The sequence below is a fragment of the Bombina bombina genome, chromosome 2, assembly GCF_027579735.1.
Source record: "Bombina bombina isolate aBomBom1 chromosome 2, aBomBom1.pri, whole genome shotgun sequence".
Classification (NCBI taxonomy): Eukaryota; Metazoa; Chordata; class Amphibia; order Anura; family Bombinatoridae; genus Bombina; species Bombina bombina.
Window position 1 is genome coordinate 1,442,241,232 of NC_069500.1, and position 26,768 is coordinate 1,442,267,999.

A 26,768-nucleotide genomic window follows, 5' to 3' on the forward strand; every position below is an offset into this window, starting at 1 on the left:
TTTGTATCTATGACAAATAGGTGGCAACTGGGCTAATATGTGAAACATTTAATTTGCAGCAATATCACATGAAACTGAAACTGCTGTAACATAATGAGATGGTGAAATTGAGACAAACTGCAGATGTGATCACTCAGCGTGGTATAGAGAATAACATACAAGTATATAAAGTGTATTTTATATTAAACCGGGTGAGTCTGTTTCATGCCGCCATTGTTATTAAATGTAGACAAGAGAGGAGCCTTTTATTACATATAACCTCACTGGCTCAGCCTGTGATATGTGACACTATCAGCGTACTGCCCCTACTAGCTGCCGGCTTACAGAAACTATCAGCGTACTGCCCCTATTAGCTGCCGGCTTACAGAAACTATCAGCGTACTGCCCCTACTAGCTGCCGGCTTACAGAAACTATCAGCGTACTGCCCCTATTAGCTGCCGGCTTACAGAAACTATCAGCGTACTGCCCCTACTAGCTGCCGGCTTACAGAAACTATCAGCGTACTGGCCCTATTAGCTGCCGGCTTACAGAAACTATCAGCGTACTGCCCCTATTAGCTGCCGGCTTACAGAAACTATCAGCGTACTGTCCCTATTAGCTGCCGGCTTACAGAAACTATCAGCGTACTGCCCCTATTAGCTGCCGGCTTACAGAAACTATCAGCGTACTGCCCCTATTAGCTGCCGGCTTACAGAAACTATCAGCGTACTGCCCCTATTAGCTGCCGGCTTACAGAAACTATCAGCGTACTGCCCCTATTAGCTGCCGGCTTACAGAAACTATCAGCGTACTGCCCCTATTAGCTGCCGGCTTACAGAAACTATCAGCATACTGCCCCTATTAGCTGCCGGCTTACAGAAACTATCAGCGTACTGCCCCTATTAGCTGCAGGCTTACAGAAACTATCAGCGTACTGCCCCTATTAGCTGCCGGCTTACAGAAACTATCAGCGTACTGCCCCTATTAGCTGCCGGCTTACAGAAACTATCAGCGTACTGCCCCTATTAGCTGCTGGCTTACAGAAACTATCAGCGTACTGCCCCTATTAGCTGCTGGCTTACAGAAACTATCAGCGTACTGCCCCTATTAGCTGCCGGCTTACAGAAACTATCAGCGTACTGCCCCTATTAGCTGCCGGCTTACAGAAACTATCAGCGTACTGCCCCTATTAGCTGCCGGCTTACAGAAACTATCAGCGTACTGCCCCTATTAGCTGCCGGCTTACAGAAACTATCAGCGTACTGCCCCTATTAGCTGCCGGCTTACAGAAACTATCAGCGTACTGCCCCTATTAGCTGCCGGCTTACAGAAACTATCAGCGTACTGCTCCTATTAGCTGCCGGCTTACAGAAACTATCAGCATACTGCCCCTATTAGCTGCCGGCTTACAGAAACTATCAGCGTACTGCTCCTATTAGCTGCCGGCTTACAGAAACTATCAGCGTACTGCCCCTATTAGCTGCCGGCTTACAGAAACTATCAGCGTACTGCCCCTATTAGCTGCCGGCTTACAGAAACTATCAGCGTACTGCCCCTATTAGCTGCCGGCTTACAGAAACTATCAGCGTACTGCCCCTATTAGCTGCCGGCTTACAGAAACTATCAGCGTACTGCACCTATTAGCTGCCGGCTTACAGAAACTATCAGCGTACTGCCCCTATTAGCTGCCGGCTTACAGAAACTATCAGCGTACTGCCCCTATTAGCTGCCGGCTTACAGAAACTATCAGCGTACTGCCCCTATTAGCTGCCGGCTTACAGAAACTATCAGCGTACTGCCCCTATTAGCTGCTGGCTTACAGAAACTATCAGCGTACTGCCCCTATTAGCTGCCGGCTTACAGAAACTATCAGCGTACTGCCCCTATTAGCTGCCGGCTTACAGAAACTATCAGCGTACTGCCCCTATTAGCTGCCGGCTTACAGAAACTATCAGCGTACTGCCCCTATTAGCTGCCGGCTTACAGAAACTATCAGCGTACTGCCCCTATTAGCTGCCGGCTTACAGAAACTATCAGCGTACTGCTCCTATTAGCTGCCGGCTTACAGAAACTATCAGCATACTGCCCCTATTAGCTGCCGGCTTACAGAAACTATCAGCGTACTGCTCCTATTAGCTGCCGGCTTACAGAAACTATCAGCGTACTGCCCCTATTAGCTGCCGGCTTACAGAAACTATCAGCGTACTGCCCCTATTAGCTGCCGGCTTACAGAAACTATCAGCGTACTGCCCCTATTAGCTGCCGGCTTACAGAAACTATCAGCGTACTGCCCCTATTAGCTGCCGCCTTAAAGATCTTACTGTTTTATTAGAGGTAAAGCAGGGTGACAGACAGGTGAGTGAGGTACAGGAGTTTGACAGACAGGTGAGTGAGGTACAGGAGTGTGACAGACAGGTGAGTGAGGTACAGGAGTGTGACAGACAGGTGAGTGAGGTACAGGAGTGTGACAGACAGGTGAGTGAGGTACAGGAGTGTGACAGACATGTGAGTGAGGTACAGGAGTGTGACATACAGGTGTGTGAGGTACAGGAGTATGACAGACAGGTGAGTGAGGTACAGGAGTGTGACAGACAGGTGAGTGACAGACAGGTGAGTGAGGTCACATGATTAAGGGGTATTGACCCCGAAACGTTGTGGTTTTTGTCTGTTCCTGCTATGAAATAATAAAAGTTGAAGATTTGAAGGAGGACTCTCTGTTTGCTGTACTTTATTGGTAATTACAAGTGTGGCAGTTACTTGTGATTGTTCTCCCTCTGGGTTTGAAGTGCTGGATAACTTTCTATGGATGAGGTGCAGGAGTGTGACAGACAGGTGAGTGAGGTTCAGGAGTGTGACAGACAGGTGAGTGAGAGACAGGAGTGTGACAGACAGGTGAGTGAGGTACAGGAGTGTGACATACAGGTGAGTGAGAGACAGGTGAGTGAAAGACAGGTGAGTGAAAGACAGGTGAGTGAGGTACAGGAGTGTGACAGACATGTGAGTGAGGTACAGGAGTGTGACAGACATGTGAGTGAGGTACAGTAGTGTGACAGACAGGTGAGCAACAGATAAGAGTGTGACAGACAGGTGTGTGAGGTACAGGAGTGTGAGACAGGTGAGTGAGAGACAGGAGTGTGAGACAGGTGAGTGAGAGACAGGAGTGTGAGACAGGTGAGTGAGAGACAGGAGTGTGACAGACAGGTGAGTGAGAGACAGGAGTGTGACAGACAGGTGAGTGAGAGACAGGAGTGTGACAGACAGGTGAGCAACAGACAAGAGTGTGAGGTACAGGAGTGTGAGGTACAGGAGTGTGAGGTACAGGAGTGTGAGGTACAGGAGAGTGAGACAGAAGTGTGACAGACAGGTGAGCAACGGACAAGAGTGTGACAGACAGGAGTGTGAGGTACAGGAGTGTGACAGACAGGTGAGTGGGTAACAGGTGAGTGACAGACAGGTGTGTGAGGTACAGGAGTGTGACAGACAGGTGAGCAACAGACAAGAGTGTGACAGACAGGTGAGTGAGGTACAGGAGTGTGGCAGACATGTGAGTGAGGTACAGGAGTGTGACAGACATGCGAGCGAAGTACAGGAGTGTGACAGACAGGTGTGTGAGGTACAGGAGTGTGAGACAGAGGAGTGTGAGACAGGTGAGTGAGAGACAGGAGTGTGACAGACATGCGAGTGCGGTACAGGAGTGTGACAGACATGTGAGTGAGGTACAGGTGAGTGACAGACAGGTGAGCAACAGACAAGAGTGTGAGGTACAGGAGTGTGACAGACAGGTGAGTGACAGACAGGTGAGCGACAGACAAGAGTGTGAGGTACAGGAGCGTGAGGTACAGAAGTGTGACAGACAAGTGAGTGAGAGACAGGAGTGGGACAGACAGGAGTGTGAGGTACAGGAGCGTGAGGTACAGAAGTGTGACAGACAGGTGAGTGAGAGACAGGAGTGGGACAGACAGGAGTGTGAGGTACAGGTGTGTGAGGTACAGGAGTGTGACAGACAGGTGAGTGAGGTACATCAGTGTGAGGTACAGGAGTGTGACAGACAGGTGAGTGAGAGACAGGAGTGTGACAGACATGTGAGTGAGGTACAGGAGTGTGACATACAGGTGAGTGAAGTACAGGAGTGTGACAGACAGGTGAGTGAGAGACAGGAGTGTGACAGACAGGTGAGCAACAGACAAGAGTGTGACAGACAGGTGAGCAACAGACAAGAGTGTGACAGACAGGTGAGCAACAGACAAGCGTGTGACAGACAGGTGTGTGTGGTACAGGAGTGTGACAGACAGGAGTGTGAGGGACAAGTGAGTGACAGACAGGTGAGTAAGGTACAGGAGTGTGACAGACAGGTGAGTGAGAGACATGTGAGTGAGGTACAGGAGTGTGACAGACATGTGAGTGAGGTACAGGAGTGTGACAGACAGGTGAGTGAGGTACAGGAGTGTGACAGACAGGTGAGCAACAGACAAGAGTGTGACAGACAGGTTAGCAACAGACAAGAGTGTGACAGACAGGTGAGCAACAGACAAGCGTGTGACAGACAGGTGTGTGTGGTACAGGAGTGTGACAGACAGGTGAGTGAGAGACATGTGAGTGAGGTACAGGAGTGTGAGGGACAAGTGAGTGACAGACAGGTGAGTAAGGTACAGGAGTGTGGCAGACATGTGAGTGAGGTACAGGAGTGTGACAGACATGTGAGTGAGGTACAGGAGTGTGACAGACATGTGAGTGAGGTACAGGAGTGTGACAGACAGGTGAGTGAGGTACAGGAGTGTGGCAGACAGGTGAGTGAGGTACAGGAGTGTGACAGACAGGTGAGTGAGGTACAGGAGTGTGACATACAGGTGAGTGAGGTACAGGAGTGTGACAGACAGGTGAGTGAGAGACAGGTGAGCAACAGACAAGAGTTTGACAGACAGGTGAGTGAGGTACAGGAGTGTGGCAGACAGGTGAGTGAGAGACAGGTGAGCAACAGACAAGAGTTTGACAGACAGGTGAGTGAGGTACAGGAGTGTGGCAGACATGTGAGTGAGGTACAGGAGTGTGACAGACATGCGAGCGAGGTACAGGAGTGTGACAGACAGGTGAGTGAGAGACAGGAGTGTGACAGACAGGTGAGTGAGAGACAGGAGTGTGACAGACAGGTGAGCAACAGACAGGAGTGTGACAGACATGTGAGTGAGGTATAGGAGTGTGACAGACAGGTGAGTGAGGTACAGGAGTGTGACAGACAGGTGAGTGAGGTACAGGAGTGTGACAGACAGGTGAGTGAGGTACAGGAGTGTGACAGACAGGTGAGTGAGGTACAGGAGTGTGACAGACAGGTGAGTGAGAGACAGGAGTGTGACAGACAGGTGAGCAACAGACAGGAGTGTGACAGACATGTGAGTGAGGTATAGGAGTGTGACAGACAGGTGAGTGAGGTATAGGAGTGTGACAGACAGGTGAGTGAGGTACAGGAGTGTGACAGACAGGTGAGTGAGGTACAGGAGTGTGACAGACAGGTGAGTGAGGTACAGGACTGTGACTGACAGGTGAGTGACTGACAGGTGAGTGACAGACAGGTGAGTGACAGACAGGTGAGTGAGGTCACATGATTAAGGGGTATTGACCCCGAAACGTTGTGGTTTTTGTCTGTTCCTGCTATGAAATAATAAAAGTTGAAGATTTGAAGGAGGACTCTCTGTTTGCTGTACTTTATTGGTAATTACAAGTGTGGCAGTTACTTGTGATTGTTCTCCCTCTGGGTTTGAAGTGCTGGATAACTTTCTATGGATGAGGTGCAGGAGTGTGACAGACAGGTGAGTGAGGTTCAGGAGTGTGACAGACAGGTGAGTGAGAGACAGGAGTGTGACAGACAGGTGAGTGAGGTACAGGAGTGTGACATACAGGTGAGTGACATACAGGTGAGTGACAGACAGGTGAGTGACAGACAGGTGAGTGACAGACAGGTGAGTGAGGTACAGGAGTGTGACAGACATGTGAGTGAGGTACAGGAGTGTGACAGACAGGTGAGCAACAGATAAGAGTGTGACAGACAGGTGTGTGAGGTACAGGAGTGTGAGACAGGTGAGTGAGAGACAGGAGTGTGAGACAGGTGAGTGAGAGACAGGAGTGTGAGACAGGTGAGTGAGAGACAGGAGTGTGACAAACAGGTGAGTGAGAGACAGGAGTGTGACAGACAGGTGAGTGAGAGACAGGAGTCTGACAGACAGGTGAGCAACAGACAAGAGTGTGAGGTACAGGAGTGTGAGGTACAGGAGTGTGAGGTACAGGAGTGTGAGGTACAGGAGTGTGAGGGACAAGTGAGTGACAGACAGGTGAGTGAGGTACAGGAGTGTGACAAACAGGTGAGTGAGAGACAGGAGTGTGACAGACAGGTGAGCAACAGACAAGAGTGTGACAGACAGGTGAGCAACAGACAAGAGTGTGACAGACAGGTGAGTGAGGTACAGGAGTGTGGCAGACATGTGAGTGAGGTACAGGAGTGTGACAGACATGCAAGCGAAGTACAGGAATGTGACAGACAGGTGTGTGAGGTACTGGAGTGTGAGACAGGAGTGTGACAGACATGTGAGTGCGGTACAGGAGTGTGACAGACATGTGAGTGAGGTACAGGAGTGTGACAGACAGGTGAGCGACAGACAAGAGTGTGAGGTACAGGAGCGTGAGGTACAGAAGTGTGACAGACAGGTGAGTGAGAGACAGGAGTGGGACAGACAGGAGTGTGAGGTACAGGAGTGTGACAGACAGGTGAGTGAGGAACAGGTGAGTGACAGACAGGTGTGTGAGGTACAGGGGTGTGACAGACAGGTGTGTGAGGTACAGGAGTGTGAGGTACAGGAGTGTGACAGACAGGTGAGTGAGAGACAGGAGTGTGACAGACAGGTGAGTGAGAGACAGGAGTGTGACAGACATGTGAGTGAGGTACAGGAGTGTGACATACAGGTGAGTGAGGTACAGGAGTGTGACATACAGGTGAGTGAGGTACAGGAGTGTGACAGACAGGTGAGTGAGAGACAGGAGTGTGACAGACAGGTGAGCAACAGACAAGAGTGTGACAGACAGGTGTGTGAGGTACAGGAGTGTGACAGACAGGTGAGTGAGAGACAGGTGAGCAACAGACAAGAGTTTGACAGACAGGTGAGTGAGAGACAGGAGTGTGACAGACAGGTGAGCAACAGACAAGCGTGTGACAGACAGGTGTGTGTGGTACAGGAGTGTGACAGACAGGAGTGTGAGGGACAAGTGAGTGACAGACAGGTGAGTAAGGTACAGGAGTGTGGCAGACATGTGAGTGAGGTACAGGAGTGTGACAGACATGTGAGTGAGGTACAGGAGTGTGACAGACAGGTGAGTGAGGTACAGGAGTGTGGCAGACAGGTGAGTGAGGTACAGGAGTGTGACAGACAGGTGAGTGAGGTACAGGAGTGTGACATACAGGTGAGTGAGGTACAGGAGTGTGACAGACAGGTGAGTGAGAGACAGGTGAGCAACAGACAAGCGTTTGACAGACAGGTGAGTGAGGTACAGGAGTGTGGCAGACAGGTGAGTGAGAGACAGGTGAGCAACAGACAAGAGTTTTTCAGACAGGTGAGTGAGGTACAGGAGTGTGGCAGACATGTGAGTGAGGTACAGGAGTGTGACAGACATGCGAGCGAGGTACAGGAGTGTGACAGACAGGTGAGTGAGAGACAGGAGTGTGACAGACATGTGAGTGAGGTATAGGAGTGTGACATACAGGTGAGTGAGGTACAGGAGTGTGACAGACAGGTGAGTGAGGTACAGGAGTGTGACAGACAGGTGAGCAACAGACAAGAGTGTGACAGACATGTGAGTGAGGTATAGGAGTGTGACATACAGGTGAGTGAGGTACAGGAGTGTGACAGACAGGTGAGTGAGGTACAGGAGTGTGACAGACAGGTGAGCAACAGACAAGAGTGTGACAGACATGTGAGTGAGGTATAGGAGTGTGACATACAGGTGAGTGAGGTACAGGAGTGTGACAGACAGGTGAGTGAGGTACAGGAGTGTGACAGACAGGACTGATATGGAACATAAAGCTGAATTTAATACCCCGAAACCTAATACAACATACCAAAATTCAGAACGAAGAGATATGATTTTTGATAACCATAGAGAGGAAAAGTACATAGAGAGGAGGCACGGGAATGATAATAACTTTTACCATCGATATAATGACTATCAGCAAAATAATGGGCTCTACACCTATGGATACAAAGGTAGATATCATAGAAGACAATACTATGACCAAAGGTGGGAGAGGGGGCAACGATATGACAACAGAAATAGGGAACACCACCCCAACTACTGGAACCAGGAGAATAGGAACAGAAGGGATAATTTTAACCATTGGAATAGAGAGAGGAGATATGATGATTCAAGAAGAGGATTCGATCACTATATTCCAGAATATGATACAAGAAGAAGGCCGGAGGAATCCAGTCATATAAGCCATCAATATGGGACAGAAAGAGGATACAAGCAAGGAAGGATCAGACATCAATCTGAATATCAATACAATAGAGATAAGAGGCCTCAGGACCAACGGAATAACCATCATAGAGATTATGAGAACAAACGAGAGGGCGATAACCAAAAGGGACATCGGAAGACTGAAAAGGAAGGAGAACTAGAGCGAGGAGCCAACAAAATGGAGGAATGGAAGGAGATCCCCAAAAAAAGAAAAAATGTGGACCTGAAACTGAAAACTCCGATGAAAACCACTACATCACAACCATGTACCTCTGACACCTTGTCTGAGCCTTTTTTAGAATTGGGACATCATCACCAAAAAGGAAGAGAAAAACAGCAGACATCGAAAATAAGGGCAAGACACACAGGGGATGCAGAGGAGGTATAAAGATCAATAAGGCTAAACGGAAAGACAATAATGTGGAGAAAAAAGGGACAGATAAAGGAATCTTCAACTTGAGTTCTTATGCTTTAAATGATGACGAAAAGGCAGTTTTGAATTATGGACTGTCATTTGCTCCTTCAAGAGATCTTGATAAATTCTGTACTTTCGTGAATACGAAGGAATTTATCAGAAAATTAACTTTGAAAAGGTTTTTCCTTAAAGCCGAATTAGAAAATGGGGCACAGCCGAAGGAAAGTGTAGAGGCTGAATCAAGGGACGAGTATATACACACCGAATTAAAACCAAGGTCAAGTTTCTACCCTGTAAGCAGCAAAGGATCGGCAATAGAAGCCTTTGAGACTATTGTCTGCAAAGAGATAAGAGGAATACAAGCAAGGAAATCAAAACATAAGAAACAAAATCTGTCAAAGAAACAAAGAGAGACCATCATAAAGTTGGAGCATAACCAGGATTTGACGATAAAACCTGCGGATAAAGGGGGAGGAATTGTCCTGATGGATAGAAAGGACTATGAGGCCGAAAACAGCCGAATTCTGAATGACAGAAACACGTATGAGGAATTGAAAAGAAATCCTACGGACCAGTATAGGAGAGAACTTACAGACCTACTAAAGGAGGCTAATGAAGAGGGGATACTGAATGATAAGGAGTTTAATTACCTGAATATAAAGTATCCGATCATACCGATACTATACCACCTACCCAAGATCCACAAATCCCTAACCAGACCTCCCGGAAGATCAATAATCTCGGGAATAGGATCCTTGAGTTGTAACTTGTCGGAATATATAGATCAACATCTACAAAAAATTGTCAAGAAACTACCCTCCTATCTAAGGGATTCAACACAGGTCTTGAACCTGATAGAAAATATACCTTGGAAGGATGGCTATATACTGGCATCATGTGACGTGACGTCACTGTATACGAGTATCCCGCATGAGGAGGGAATCGAAGCAGTGAAGTTCTTTCTGGATAAAGAGCCCGATATACCAACTAAGCAAAACGAGTTCATACTGGAGAGCATACGATATATTCTAACACATAATTTCTTCAGTAACAATGGAAAGTTCTACCGACAAACTTGTGGAACAGCCATGGGGACCAGGTTCGCGCCAAGCTATGCGAATCTCTATATGGGAAAATGGGAGCAAATATTCTGGGACTCCTGTCCAGCGGGCGCGGACCTGGTCCTTTACAGGCGTTATATAGATGACATCATTCTAATTTGGAAGGGCACCATGGAAGATCTGGTGTATACCATCGAAATCATGAACAAGAACGATGTGAATTTAAAGTTCACATATGAATGTAGCCAAACAGCTTTGACATTCCTGGATTTGAGGATAGAGGTGAAATGTGGAAAATTGGAAACATCAACCCACTTTAAGGAAGTGGACAGTAATAATTATGTCCACAAAGAGAGCTGTCACCTCGGTAGATGGAAGTACAATATCCCAAAAGGACAGATGTTACGGATGAGAAAGAACTGCTCCGACCCCTCCAAGTGGGAAGAACAAGCTTTAACAATAAAGGAGAAATTTATAGAGAGAGGCTATGACGAGAAAATGCTGGATGAGAAAATCGACGAAGTAAGGAAAATAGAAAGAAAAGAACTTACTAAATACAGAGACAAGGTGAAGGACAAATCCTATAAAGATGACTTCAATGTAGCAATGATAACGGAATATAGTGAGAATAAACATATTATAGAGAATATATTCCGGAAACACTGGGCGCTGCTTAAAGACGACGAAGTCTTAGGAAATAAACTGCCAGAGAACCCAAGATTCGTATATAGAAAGATGAAAAATCTAAAGACAAGACTGGCACCCAGCCTCCAAAAGAAAATACCTGGAGGAATAGTGGATGTGTTTGGAAAGAAGGTGAATGGATTCTTCCCTTGCCACACATGCAAAGCTTGTAAGTGTGGGACGAAAACAACTAAATTTAACTCCCATAATACCAAGGAGGAATTTAAAATTCAAGATCTGATAAGGTGTAAGGACAGAGGAGTGATCTACCTACTGCAATGCCCATGTGGACTGCAATATATAGGCCAGACGTCCAGGACCCTTAGAGATAGGATCCGGGAACACCTGTTGATGATTGAAAAACTAAACACGGACACTCCACTATACCAGCATTTTGCGACCCAGCATCATGGAAATATCAATGCATTAAGATACATAGGAATCCAAAAAGTAGCCAAAAATTGGAGAGGTGGCAACTTCGAAAAACAACTATTAACTAATGAATCTAAATGGATATTCCTAATGGATTGTCTGCACCCAAAGGGTCTTAATAATAAAGAGGATCTTTCCCACCTTTTAAAGAATTAATGGAAAATATAAGCATAGGTCTGCAATAAAACCACTATATGCTATAAGAAATATCAGTTTGGCGCACTTCTGTGCAAAATAATACAGCCTCATGTGGGAAGACAGAAAAATCTAATACGAATAATTGTTCATACTCTTCTCTCTCTATCTCCTGGCATGGTTCATATTAAATATAGATTTACTATATTTCATCCTCGATCTCCTGGTCTAGTTTATTGAAATAGACAATTAATAACCTCTTCCTTAGCCCCCCGAGTATCAATTAATGAATATAATCCTATCTGAAAAAAAAGAGTCCGAGGATATCTATATATTTTTAGTGAATATTCACTTAACATCTAGGAAGATGTTTCCCTCCTTTCAAGATAAAAGCTATTTGCTATATTAAGAAGTGATAAGATCTAGAAATCTCATCTACCAATTACATCATTTCAGCGGAGTGAGATTAGCATCTTTATATAGACCTACAAACAAGAGCCTCCACTAGATAAATTCTCCCTCTTATGAAGTTAGCAAATATATATATATATGTACATATTTACACGTGTACATGCAGCTATATGAAAGCACGGGTTAATCTTGTAAGGGATCAAACCAACCAGCCCCCGGTCCAAAGGTTTTAATATAATATGTATCCCGCACAACACACAGTTATCCTTTGAATAGAAAAATACAATATACATGGAGCATATGACAACGAAAATGCAGACACTCGAATCTGATATAGCTAGCCTTTAAAGACAAGCTAATTTACTATACAAGTAGCGTTTGATAGTAGCACCGGATATATGTATATTTAGCTATACATGTGTACATACAGCTGTACGAGAGCACGGGGTTAATCCTGTAAGGAATTAAACCGACTAGCCCCCGGTCCAAAAAGTTCTAATATAAAACATATCCCACATAAAACGTAGTTATCCTTTGAAGAGAACATGACATATATGGAGCATCTGACAACGAATACAGACACTCAAATCTGATGTAGCTACCCTTTTAAGATAAGCTAACTTAATACATAAGCAGCATCTGATAGTGCAAATACAGACACTTAGATGTGTTATATGTAATTCCTCCTCTCGGAATGTACTCCACTGATATATGAAAATCTCTAAGAGAAATATGGATCAAACAATGGGGAGTAGCCATAGAAATTTTCTTGTAAATATATCTCCTCTACCAACAATATAGTTATAAATTAACCCATCTATCGGAATACGATAGATATAAGTATTAGATTAATTCAGAAAGTTGTTTTTATGATAGTAAACACTATGGGCACATAATTCTAGATCTTTTATTATGTGCCCGGTCCGCTTTGCGATATACTCTCTGTTACCTAGGAAACAAACAACGCTTTAAAATCACACCCTCTGAAATACACCAATAAGAACATCACTTCACCTCTCATCACCCAATTATCACACGGGAGAATCACCCAATAGGATCAGTGGATACGCTCACACCCATTCCATACAGATGAAACCGCATAAAGATCGATCCTCCTAACATCACACACACACTTGGTTAAATTATTTCATAAAGATTCTGAATAGTTGGTATGAGTTTAGGATCAGTAAGTAGATTTTTTAATGAAAGTATCTATGTGATCCTCGTAAGTACAGATCAATGCAGACCGGAAGTTATTGAACAGAATAGACCGGAAGTAATTTCCAAAGTAAAGAAAAAGCCGTATTTAGAAACACATATTTTCAGGTATAAACCTAAGAGAATCTAAGGGGAAAAAACAAAATTGAAAAACGATACTTTTTGACAATGGTTATTCAAAAATAAGAAGTTTAATTAGTTTTATTTACACCTAACGAAACAGGAAGCACTGTACGATCACTTCCGGTTCGTATTTGACAAATGGGTATAAAAGAGTACCCAGGACAGCATAATCCAGTCTTGAAAAAGGTCTAGTACAGACCGAAACGCGTCGACTGGTGAGTCTTCTTCCTTCTTATCAATTTGGGACTTTACGCTCTGCACTATTGTGTGTTTGTTTTCTACTTTTTAGGTAAAATTTGGGTCGGCCGGGCCCCTGACGAATTTTTATACATCAACACATCCCGGTACTGTTATAGGCTGCCATTACTATTTCTTCACAGGATTTATCAAGGATACAACCATCTTTTTATTACAGTGGCCACTGTTTTTTCATTCCTTTATTATGCACTTTTTTTCACGTTATGTTATGATGGATTGAACATTGCTTTTTCAAGGACTGTATTGTGTTTTTTTGCTCTTAGCTACACTCATTTTTTGGATTTTTGACCGTCTGATTTTCACTGATTGATTGAATATTTGTATTTATTTATTTTATGTCGCATGAGATACACCCTGTATTTTCACTTTAAGAATATATTAGGTCACTTCAGTTCTATGTGTGGGGCACACACTAGGATTCATTTTTAGATCACCTTTAGCAAGGTTTAGCAATTTTGCTTTTGCGCATCACTACTACACACCACATCTGTTAAAAAGATTTTGGGATAATCAATATAGGTTCACCAATTTGTACTCTACAGAACACACATAGATTCTTGTTATAACCTCTAACGAGGTTTCCTTCACCTGTAGCAAGGTGCCAGATTACTCACGGTCCCACTTAGAAAGGGGATCAGTCTAATTAAGTCCAACCAGCTACGAAGAGATTTTAACTATTGGAGTTTTTTCTGTTTATTGTTTTTATTATATTTTATTTCAATATGTTTGTCCGATTGTAACATGGATCCATGTCTGTAAAAATTAAAGTGTTATTTTTATACTATAATTAGTTTTTTATATCCATTTTTATATTAGTTCTAGACCCAGCCTACTAGGCGCTTTGGTTTTTATACCCGATTTTCTAAATTATTTTATTGACTACTAGGAGTCAATATCCAGAGCTAGGGTCGCCTTGGGGCAGGCGCTGAGTGTACCACCCAGAGACAGGTGAGCAACAGACAAGAGTTTTACAGACAGGTGAGTGAGGTACAGGAGTGTGGCAGACATGTGAGTGAGGTACAGGAGTGTGACAGACATGCGAGCGAGGTACAGGAGTGTGACAGACAGGTGAGAGAGAGACAGGAGTGTGACAGACATGTGAGTGAGGTATAGGAGTGTGACATACAGGTGAGTGAGGTACAGGAGTGTGACAGACAGGTGAGTGAGGTACAGGAGTGTGACAGACAGGTGAGCAACAGACAAGAGTGTGACAGACATGTGAGTGAGGTATAGGAGTGTGACATACAGGTGAGTGAGGTACAGGAGTGTGACAGACAGGTGAGTGAGGTACAGGAGTGTGACAGACAGGTGAGCAACAGACAAGAGTGTGACAGACATGTGAGTGAGGTATAGGAGTGTGACATACAGGTGAGTGAGGTACAGGAGTGTGACAGACAGGTGAGTGAGGTACAGGAGTGTGACAGACAGGTGAGCAACAGACAAGAGTGTGACAGACATGTGAGTGAGGTATAGGAGTGTGACAGACAGGTGAGTGAGAGACAGGAGTGCGACAGACAGGTGTGTGAGGTACAGGAGTGTGACAGACAGGTGAGCAACAGACAAGAGTGTGACAGACATGTGAGTGAGGTATAGGAGTGTGACAGACAGGTGAGTGAGAGACAGGAGTGTGACAGACAGGTGTGTGAGGTACAGGAGTGTGACAGACAGTTGAGTGAGAGACATGTGAGTGAGGTACAGGAGTGTGACAGCAAGGTGAGTGAGGGATATGTGAGTGACAGACAGGTGAGTGAGGTACAGGAGTGTGACAGCAAGGTGAGTGAGGGATATGTGAGTGACAGACAGGTGAGTGAGGTACAGGAGTGTGACAGCAAGGTGAGTGAGGGACATGTGAGTGACAGACATGTGAGTGAGGTACAGGAGTGTGACAGCAAGGTGAGTGAGGGACATGTGAGTGACAGACAGGTGAGTGAAGTACAGTAATTACTGAGGAATAGGAGTCTTCAGTCACTAGATCCTGTATTACCTCATTTCTCCTTATTGGCTAATTCTATCACGTGCTACTTTGTTTCCTTATTGGCTAATTCTATCACGTGCTACTTTGTTTCCTTATTGGCTTATTCTATCACGTGCTACGCGGCGCCATTAGAGTTTTTTTTTACCCTTCTCTCCGACTCACCCTCTGACCCTTTCAAAGTAGTCTATCTGCAGAGTGGAGCTCCACTCTAGACAGGAAACATGTGACCTCCACTGCATTTTTTTTTCTATTTCAATAAAACTTTAATGTATCGAACAACCAATATGCACAATCATTCAGTAAACGTTTTTTTTTTTTTTTTTATATAAACTTTAATGTATCAAACAACCAATAGGGCTAGGCACAATTCTGAAAACGAAATTGCTTTCTTTTGGTTTATTCTGAGTGACATTTATAAGGTTAAGGTAAAGTATAAGCAAATGTAATGATTATTCTGTTAGGTAAAGTATAAGCAAATGTAATGATTATTCTGTTAGGTAAAGTATAAGCAAATGTAATGATTATTCTGTTAGGTAAAGTATAAGCAAATGTAATGATTATTCTGTTAGGTAAAGTATAAGCAAATGTAATGATTATTCTGTTAGGTAAAGTATAAGCAAATGTAATGATTATTCTGTTAGGTAAAGTATAAGCAAATGTAATGATTATTCTGTTAGGTAAAGTATAAGCAAATGTAATGATTATTCTGTTAGGTAAAGTATAAGCAAATGTAATGATTATTCTGTAAGGTAAAGTATAAGCAAATGTAATGATTATTCTGTTAGGTAAAGTATAAGCAAATGTAATGATTATTCTGTTAGGCAAAGTATAAGCAAATGTAATGATTATTCTGTTAGGTAAAGTATAAGCAAATGTAATGATTATTCTGTTAGGTAAAGTATAAGCAAATGTAATGATTATTCTGTTAGGTAAAGTATAAGCAAATGTAATGATTATTCTGTTAGGTAAAGTATAAGCAAATGTAATGATTATTCTGTTAGGCAAAGTATAAGCAAATGTAATGATTATTCTGTTAGGTAAAGTATAAGCAAATGTAATGATTATTCTGTTAGGTAAAGTATAAGCAAATGTAATGATTATTCTGTTAGGTAAAGTATAAGCAAATGTAATGATTATTCTGTTAGGTAAAGTATAAGCAAATGTAATGATTATTCTGTTAGGTAAAGTATAAGCAAATGTAATGATTATTCTGTAAGGTAAAGTATAAGCAAATGTAATGATTATTCTGTTAGGTAAAGTATAAGCAAATGTAATGATTATTCTGTTAGGTAAAGTATAAGCAAATGTAATGATTATTCTGTAAGGTAAAGTATAAGCAAATGTAATGATTATTCTGTTAGGCAAAGTATAAGCAAATGTAATGATTATTCTGTTAGGTAAAGTATAAGCAAATGTAATGATTATTCTGTTAGGTAAAGTATAAGCAAATGTAATGATTATTCTGTAAGGTAAAGTATAAGCAAATGTAATGATTATTCTGTTAGGTAAAGTATAAGCAAATGTAATGATTATTCTGTTAGGTAAAGTATAAGCAAATGTAATGATTATTCTGTTAGGTAAAGTATAAGCAAATGTAATGATTATTCTGTTAGGTAAAGTATAAGCAAATGTAATGATTATTCTGTTAGGTAAAGTATAAGCAAATGTAATGATTATTCTGTAAGGCAATGTATAAGCAAATGTAATGATTATTCTGTTAGGTAAAGTATAAGCAAATGTAATGATTATTCTGTTAGGTAAAGTATAAGCAAATGTAATGATTATTCTGTTAGGTAAAGTATAAGCAAATGTAATGATTATTCTGTTAGGTAAAGTATAAGCAAATGTAATGATTATTCTGTTAGGTAAAGTATAAGCAAATGTAATGATTATTCTGTTAGGTAAAGTATAAGTAAATGTAATGATTATTCTGTTAGGTAAAGTATAAGCAAATGTAATGATTATTCTGTAAGGCAATGTATAAGCAAATGTAATGATTATTCTGTTAGGTAAAGTATAAGCAAATGTAATGATTATTCTGTTAGGTAAAGTATAAGCAAATGTAATGATTATTCTGTAAGGTAAAGTATAAGCAAATGTAATGATTATTCTGTTAGGTAAAGTATAAGCAAATGTAATGATTATTCTGTTAGGTAAAGTATAAGCAAATGTAATGATTATTCTGTAAGGCAAAGTATAAGCAAATGTAATGATTATTCTGTTAGGTAAAGTATAAGCAAATGTAATGATTATTCTGTTAGGTAAAGTATAAGCAAATGTAATGATTATTCTGTTAGGTAAAGTATAAGCAAATGTAATGATTATTCTGTTAGGTAAAGTATAAGCAAATGTAATGATTATTCTGTTAGGTAAAGTATAAGCAAATGTAATGATTATTCTGTTAGGTAAAGTATAAGCAAATGTAATGATTATTCTGTTAGGTAAAGTATAAGCAAATGTAATGATTATTCTGTAAGGCAATGTATAAGCAAATGTAATGATTATTCTGTTAGGTAAAGTATAAGCAAATGTAATGATTATTCTGTTAGGTAAAGTATAAGCAAATGTAATGATTATTCTGTAAGGTAAAGTATAAGCAAATGTAATGATTATTCTGTTAGGTAAAGTATAAGCAAATGTAATGATTATTCTGTTAGGTAAAGTATAAGCAAATGTAATGATTATTCTGTTAGGTAAAGTATAAGCAAATGTAATGATTATTCTGTAAGGTAAAGTATAAGCAAATGTAATGATTATTCTGTTATGTAAAGTATAAGCAAATGTAATGATTATTCTGTAAGGTAAAGTATAAGCAAATGTAATGATTATTCTGTTAGGTAAAGTATAAGCAAATGTAATGATTATTCTGTTAGGTAAAGTATAAGCAAATGTAATGATTATTCTGTTAGGTAAAGTATAAGCAAATGTAATGATTATTCTGTTAGGTAAAGTATAAGCAAATGTAATGATTATTCTGTTAGGTAAAGTATAAGCAAATGTAATGATTATTCTGTTAGGTAAAGTATAAGCAAATGTAATGATTATTCTGTTAGGTAAAGTATAAGCAAATGTAATGATTATTCTGTTAGGCAAAGTATAAGCAAATGTAATGATTATTCTGTTAGGTAAAGTATAAGCAAATGTAATGATTATTCTGTTAGGTAAAGTATAAGCAAATGTAATGATTATTCTGTTAGGTAAAGTATAAGCAAATGTAATGATTATTCTGTTAGGCAAAGTATAAGCAAATGTAATGATTATTCTGTTAGGTAAAGTATAAGCAAATGTAATGATTATTCTGTAAGGCAAAGTATAAGCAAATGTAATGATTATTCTGTTAGGTAAAGTATAAGCAAATGTAATGATTATTCTGTTAGGTAAAGTATAAGCAAATGTAATGATTATTCTGTAAGGCAAAGTATAAGCAAATGTAATGATTATTCTGTTAGGTAAAGTATAAGCAAATGTAATGATTATTCTGTTAGGTAAAGTATAAGCAAATGTAATGATTATTCTGTTAGGTAAAGTATAAGCAAATGTAATGATTATTCTGTTAGGTAAAGTATAAGCAAATGTAATGATTATTCTGTTAGGTAAAGTATAAGCAAATGTAATGATTATTCTGTTAGGTAAAGTATAAGCAAATGTAATGATTATTCTGTTAGGGCAAAGTATAAGCAAATGTAATGATTATTCTGTAAGGCAAAGTATAAGCAAATGTAATGATTATTCTGTTAGGTAAAGTATAAGCAAATGTAATGATTATTCTGTTAGGTAAAGTATAAGCAAATGTAATGATTATTCTGTTAGGTAAAGTATAAGCAAATGTAATGATTATTCTGTAAGGCAAAGTATAAGCAAATGTAATGATTATTCTGTTAGGTAAAGTATAAGCAAATGTAATGATTATTCTGTAAGGTAAAGTATAAGCAAATGTAATGATTATTCTGTAAGGCAAAGTATAAGCAAATGTAATGATTATTCTGTTAGGTAAAGTATAAGCAAATGTAATGATTATTCTGTTAGGTAAAGTATAAGCAAATGTAATGATTATTCTGTTAGGTAAAGTATAAGCAAATGTAATGATTATTCTGTTAGGTAAAGTATAAGCAAATGTAATGATTATTCTGTTAGGTAAAGTATAAGCAAATGTAATGATTATTCTGTTAGGTAAAGTATAAGCAAATGTAATGATTATTCTGTTAGGTAAAGTATAAGCAAATGTAATGATTATTCTGTTAGGTAAAGTATAAGCAAATGTAATGATTATTCTGTTAGGTAAAGTATAAGCAAATGTAATGATTATTCTGTTAGGTAAAGTATAAGCAAATGTAATGATTATTCTGTTAGGTAAAGTATAAGCAAATGTAATGATTATTCTGTAAGGTAAAGTATAAGCAAATGTAATGATTATTCTGTTAGGTAAAGTATAAGCAAATGTAATGATTATTCTGTTAGGTAAAGTATAAGCAAATGTAATGATTATTCTGTAAGGTAAAGTATAAGCAAATGTAATGATTATTCTGTTAGGTAAAGTATAAGCAAATGTAATGATTATTCTGTTAGGTAAAGTATAAGCAAATGTAATGATTATTCTGTTAGGTAAAGTATAAGCAAATGTAATGATTATTCTGTTTGGTAAAGTATAAGCAAATGTAATGATTATTCTGTTAGGTAAAGTATAAGCAAATGTAATGATTATTCTGTTTGGTAAAGTATAAGCAAATGTAATGATTATTCTGTTTGGTAAAGTATAAGCAAATGTAATGATTATTCTGTTAGGTAAAGTATAAGCAAATGTAATGATTATTCTGTTTGGTAAAGTATAAGCAAATGTAATGATTATTCTGTTAGGTAAAGTATAAGCAAATGTAATGATTATTCTGTTAGGCAAAGTATAAGCAAATGTAATGATTATTCTGTTAGGTAAAGTATAAGCAAATGTAATGATTATTCTGTTAGGTAAAGTATAAGCAAATGTAATGATTATTCTGTTAGGTAAAGTATAAGCAAATGTAATGATTATTCTGTTTGGTAAAGTATAAGCAAATGTAATGATTATTCTGTTAGGTAAAGTATAAGCAAATGTAATGATTATTCTGTTAGGTAAAGTATAAGCAAATGTAATGATTATTCTGTTAGGTAAAGTATAAGCAAATGTAATGATTATTCTGTAAGGTAAAGTATAAGCAAATGTAATGATTATTCTGTTAGGTAAAGTATAAGCAAATGTAATGATTATTCTGTAAGGTAAAGTATAAGCAAATGTAATGATTATTCTGTTAGGTAAAGTATAAGCAAATGTAATGATTATTCTGTTAGGTAAAGTATAAGCAAATGTAATGATTATTCTGTTAGGTAAAGTATAAGCAAATGTAATGATTATTCTGTTAGGTAAAGTATAAGCAAATGTAATGATTATTCTGTTAGGTAAAGTATAAGCAAATGTAATGATTATTCTGTTTGGTAAAGTATAAGCAAATGTAATGATTATTCTGTTAGGCAAAGTATAAGCAAATGTAATGATTATTCTGTTAGGTAAAGTATAAGCAAATGTAATGATTATTCTGTTAGGTAAAGTATAAGCAAATGTAATGATTATTCTGTTAGGTAAAGTATAAGCAAATGTAATGATTATTCTGTTAGGTAAAGTATAAGCAAATGTAATGATTATTCTGTTAGGTAAAGTATAAGCAAATGTAATGATTATTCTGTTAGGTAAAGTATAAGCAAATGTAATGATTATTCTGTTTGGTAAAGTATAAGCAAATGTAATGATTATTCTGTAAGGTAAAGTATAAGCAAATGTAATGATTATTCTAAGTTATAAATAGATCAGGAAATCACAGGAGTAATTCTTTAGTTTTCATGTATTATCTACTGTTTTATATGAACAATATTGAACTATTTAAAGCTCCACTCTACACAACAAACATGTGACATCCACAACCTCCATGGGGAAGTTCTCTTTAAACAAGAACAAGGTTTGCTGCTTTCTTTCTTTTTTAACCCCTTAGTGACCTGACTGTTGTACCAATTGTTTAGCGTTAGCGACCAAGGCTGTTTTTACATTGCTGCGGTGTTTGTGTTTATCTGTGATTTCCCTCTTACGCCTTTACTGTACTCACACATATTATATACTCATTACTGTACTCACACATATTATATACTCAGTACTGTACTCACACATATTATATACTCAGTACTGTACCCACACATATTATATACTCATTACTGTACTCACACATATTATATACTCATTACTGTACCCACACATATTATATACTCATTACTGTACCCACACATATTATATACTCATTACTGTACTCACACATATTATATACTCATTACTGTACCCACACATATTATATACTCATTACTGTACCCACACATATTATATACTCATTACTGTACCCACACATATTATATACTCAGTACTGTACCCACACATATTATATACTCATTACTGTACTCACACATATTATATACTCATTACTGTACTCACACATATTATATACTCATTACTGTACTCACACATATTATATACTCATTACTGTACTCACACATATTATATACTCATTACTGTACTCACACATATTATATACTCAGTACTGTACTCACACATATTATATACTCATTACTGTACTCACACATATTATATACTCATTACTGTACCCACACATATTATATACTCATTACTGTACCCACACATATTATATACTCATTACTGTACTCACACATATTATATACTCATTACTGTACCCACACATATTATATACTCATTACTGTACTCACACATATTATATACTCATTACTGTACTCACACATATTATATACTCATTACTGTACTCACACATATTATATACTCATTACTGTACTCACAAATATTATATACTCATTACTGTACCAACACATATTATATACTCATTACTGTACCCACACATATTATATACTCATTACTGTACTCACACATATTATATACTCATTACTGTACTCACACATATTATATACTCATTACTGTACCCACACATATTATATACTCATTACTGTACTCACACATATTATATACTCATTACTGTACTCACACATATTATATACTCATTACTGTACTCACACTTATTATATACTCATTACTGTACTCACACATATTATATACTCATTACTGTACTCACAATTATTATATACTCAGTACTGTACCCACACATATTATATACTCAGTACTGTACTCACACATATTATATACTCATTACTGTACCAGCACATATTATATACTCATTACTGTACCCACACATATTATATACCGTTTATATACTCATTTACTGTACCCACACATATTATTTACTCATTACTGTACCCACACATATTATATACCGTTTATATACTCATTTACTGTACACACACATATTATATACCGTTTATATACTCATTACTGTACACACACATATTATATACCGTTTATATACTCATTACTGTACACACACATATTATATACCGTTTATATACTCATTACTGTACACACACATATTATATACCGTTTATATACTCATTTACTGTACACACACATATTATATACCGTTTATATACTCATTACTGTACACACACATATTATATACCGTTTATATACTCATTACTGTACACACACATATTATATACCGTTTATATACTCATTTACTGTACTCACACATATTATATACCGTTTATATACTCATTTACTGTACCCACACATATTATATACCGTTTATATACTCATTTACTGTACTCACACATATTATATACCGTTTATATACTCATTTACTGTACCCACACATATTATATACCGTTTATATACTCATTACTGTACACACACATATTATATACCGTTTATATACTAATTTACTGTACACACACATATTATATACCGTTTATATACTCATTTACTGTACACACACATATTATATACCGTTTATATACTCATTTACTGTACACACACATATTATATACCGTTTATATACTCATTTACTGTACCCACACATATTATATACCGTTTATATACTCATTACTGTACACACACATATTATATACCGTTTATATACTCATTTACTGTACCCACACATATTATATACCGTTTATATACTCATTACTGTACACACACATATTATATACCGTTTATATACTCATTTACTGTACCTACACATATTATATACCGTTTATATACTCATTTACTGTACACACACATATTATATACCGTTTATATACTCATTTACTGTACACACACATATTATATACCGTTTATATACTCATTTACTGTACACACACATATTATATACTGTTTATATACTCATTTACTGTACCCATATATATTATATACCGTTTATATACTCATTTACTGTACCCACACATATTATATACCGTTTATAAACTCATTTACTGTACCCACACATATTATATACTGTTTATATACTCATTACTGTACCCACACATATTATATACTCATTACTGTACCCACACATATTATATACCGTTTATATACTCATTACTGTACTCACACATATTATATACCGTTTATATACTCATTACTGTACTCACACATATTATATACTGTTTATATACTCATTACTGTACTCACACATATTATATACCGTTTATATACTCATTACTGTACTCACACATATTATATACTGTTTATATACTCATTACTGTACCCACACATATTATATACTCATTACTGTACTCACACATATTATATACTCATTACTGTACCCACACATATTATATACTCATTACTGTACCCACACATATTATATACTGTTTATATACTCATTACTGTACTCACACATATTATATACCGTTTATATACTCATTACTGTACTCACACATATTATATACCGTTTATATACTCATTACTGTACCCACACATATTATATACCGTTTATATACTCATTTACTGTACACACACATATTATATACTGTTTATATACTCATTACTGTACCCACACATATTATATACTCATTACTGTACTCACACATATTATATACTCATTACTGTACCCACACATATTATATACTCATTACTGTACCCACACATATTATATACTGTTTATATACTCATTACTGTACCCACACATATTATATACTCATTACTGTACTCACACATATTATATACTCATTACTGTACCCACACATATTATATACTCAGTACTGTACCCACACATATTATATACTCATTACTGTACTCACACATATTATATACTCAGTACTGTACCCACACATATTATATACTCATTACTGTACCCACACATATTATATACTCAGTACTGTACCCACACATATTATATACTCATTACTGTACCCACACATATTATATACTCATTACTGTACTCACACATATTATATACTCATTACTGTACCCACACATATTATATACTCATTACTGTACTCACACATATTATATACTCATTACTGTACTCACACATATTATATACTCATTACTGTACCCACACATATTATATACTCATTACTGTACTCACACATATTATATACTCATTACTGTACCCACACATATTATATACTCATTACTGTACTCACACATATTATATACTCATTACTGTACCCACACATATTATATACTCATTACTGTACCCACACACATATTATATACTCATTTACTGTACTCACACATATTATATACTCATTACTGTACCCACACATATTATATACTCATTACTGTACTCACACATATTATATACTCATTACTGTACCCACACATATTATATACTCATTACTGTACTCACACATATTATATACTCATTACTGTACCCACACATATTATATACTCATTACTGTACCCACACATATTATATACTCATTACTGTACCCACACACATATTATATACTCATTTACTGTACTCACACATATTATATACTCATTACTGTACCCACACATATTATATACTCATTACTGTACCCACAAATATTATATACTCATTACTGTACTCACACATATTATATACTCATTACTGTACCCACACATATTATATACTCATTACTGTACCCACACATATTATATACTCATTACTGTACTCACACATATTATATACTCATTACTGTACCCACAAATATTATATACTCATTACTGTACCCACACATATTATATACTCATTACTGTACTCACACATATTATATACTCATTACTGTACCCACACATATTATATACTCATTACTGTACTCACACATATTATATACTCAGTGCTGTACTCACACATATTATATACTCATTACTGTACCCACACATATTATATACTCATTACTGTACTCACACATATTATATACTCATTACTGTACCCACACATATTATATACTCATTACTGTACTCACACATATTATATACTCATTACTGTACCCACACACATATTATATACTCATTTACTGTACTCACACATATTATATACTCATTACTGTACCCACACATATTATATACTCATTACTGTACCCACACATATTATATACTCATTACTGTACTCACACATATTATATACTCATTACTGTACCCACACATATTATATACTCATTACTGTACCCACACATATTATATACTCATTACTGTACTCACACATATTATATACTCATTACTGTACCCACACATATTATATACTCATTACTGTACTCACACATATTATATACTCATTACTGTACCCACACATATTATATACTCATTACTGTACTCACACATATTATATACTCATTACTGTACCCACACACATATTATATACTCATTTACTGTACTCACACATATTATATACTCATTACTGTACCCACACATATTATATACTCATTACTGTACCCACACATATTATATACTCATTACTGTACTCACACATATTATATACTCATTACTGTACCCACACACATATTATATACTCATTACTGTACCCACACATATTATATACTCATTACTGTACCCACACATATTATATACTCATTACTGTACTCACACATATTATATACTCATTACTGTACCCACAAATATTATATACTCATTACTGTACCCACACATATTATATACTCATTACTGTACTCACACATATTATATACTCATTACTGTACCCACACATATTATATACTCATTACTGTACTCACACATATTATATACTCAGTGCTGTACTCACACATATTATATACTCATTACTGTACCCACACATATTATATACTCATTACTGTACTCACACATATTATATACTCATTACTGTACCCACACATATTATATACTCATTACTGTACTCACACATATTATATACTCATTACTGTACCCACACACATATTATATACTCATTTACTGTACTCACACATATTATATACTCATTACTGTACCCACACATATTATATACTCATTACTGTACCCACACATATTATATACTCATTACTGTACTCACACATATTATATACTCATTACTGTACCCACACATATTATATACTCATTACTGTACCCACACATATTATATACTCATTACTGTACTCACACATATTATATACTCATTACTGTACCCACACATATTATATACTCATTACTGTACTCACACATATTATATACTCATTACTGTA

At 37.6% G+C, this 26,768-nt stretch overlaps 1 protein-coding gene across 1 annotated transcript in view; it reads left to right on the forward strand.

Moving 5' to 3' along the window:
* The first annotated feature begins 15,550 nt into the window (after positions 1-15,550).
* Positions 15,551-26,768, forward strand: part of INO80B (INO80 complex subunit B) — a 66,585-nt gene continuing 55,367 nt past the window's right edge. Inside the window, exon 1 of the mRNA XM_053704401.1 lies at positions 15,551-15,616. The gene's annotated coding sequence lies outside the window, so the exon portion shown is untranslated. The remainder of the gene's footprint in view (positions 15,617-26,768) is intronic.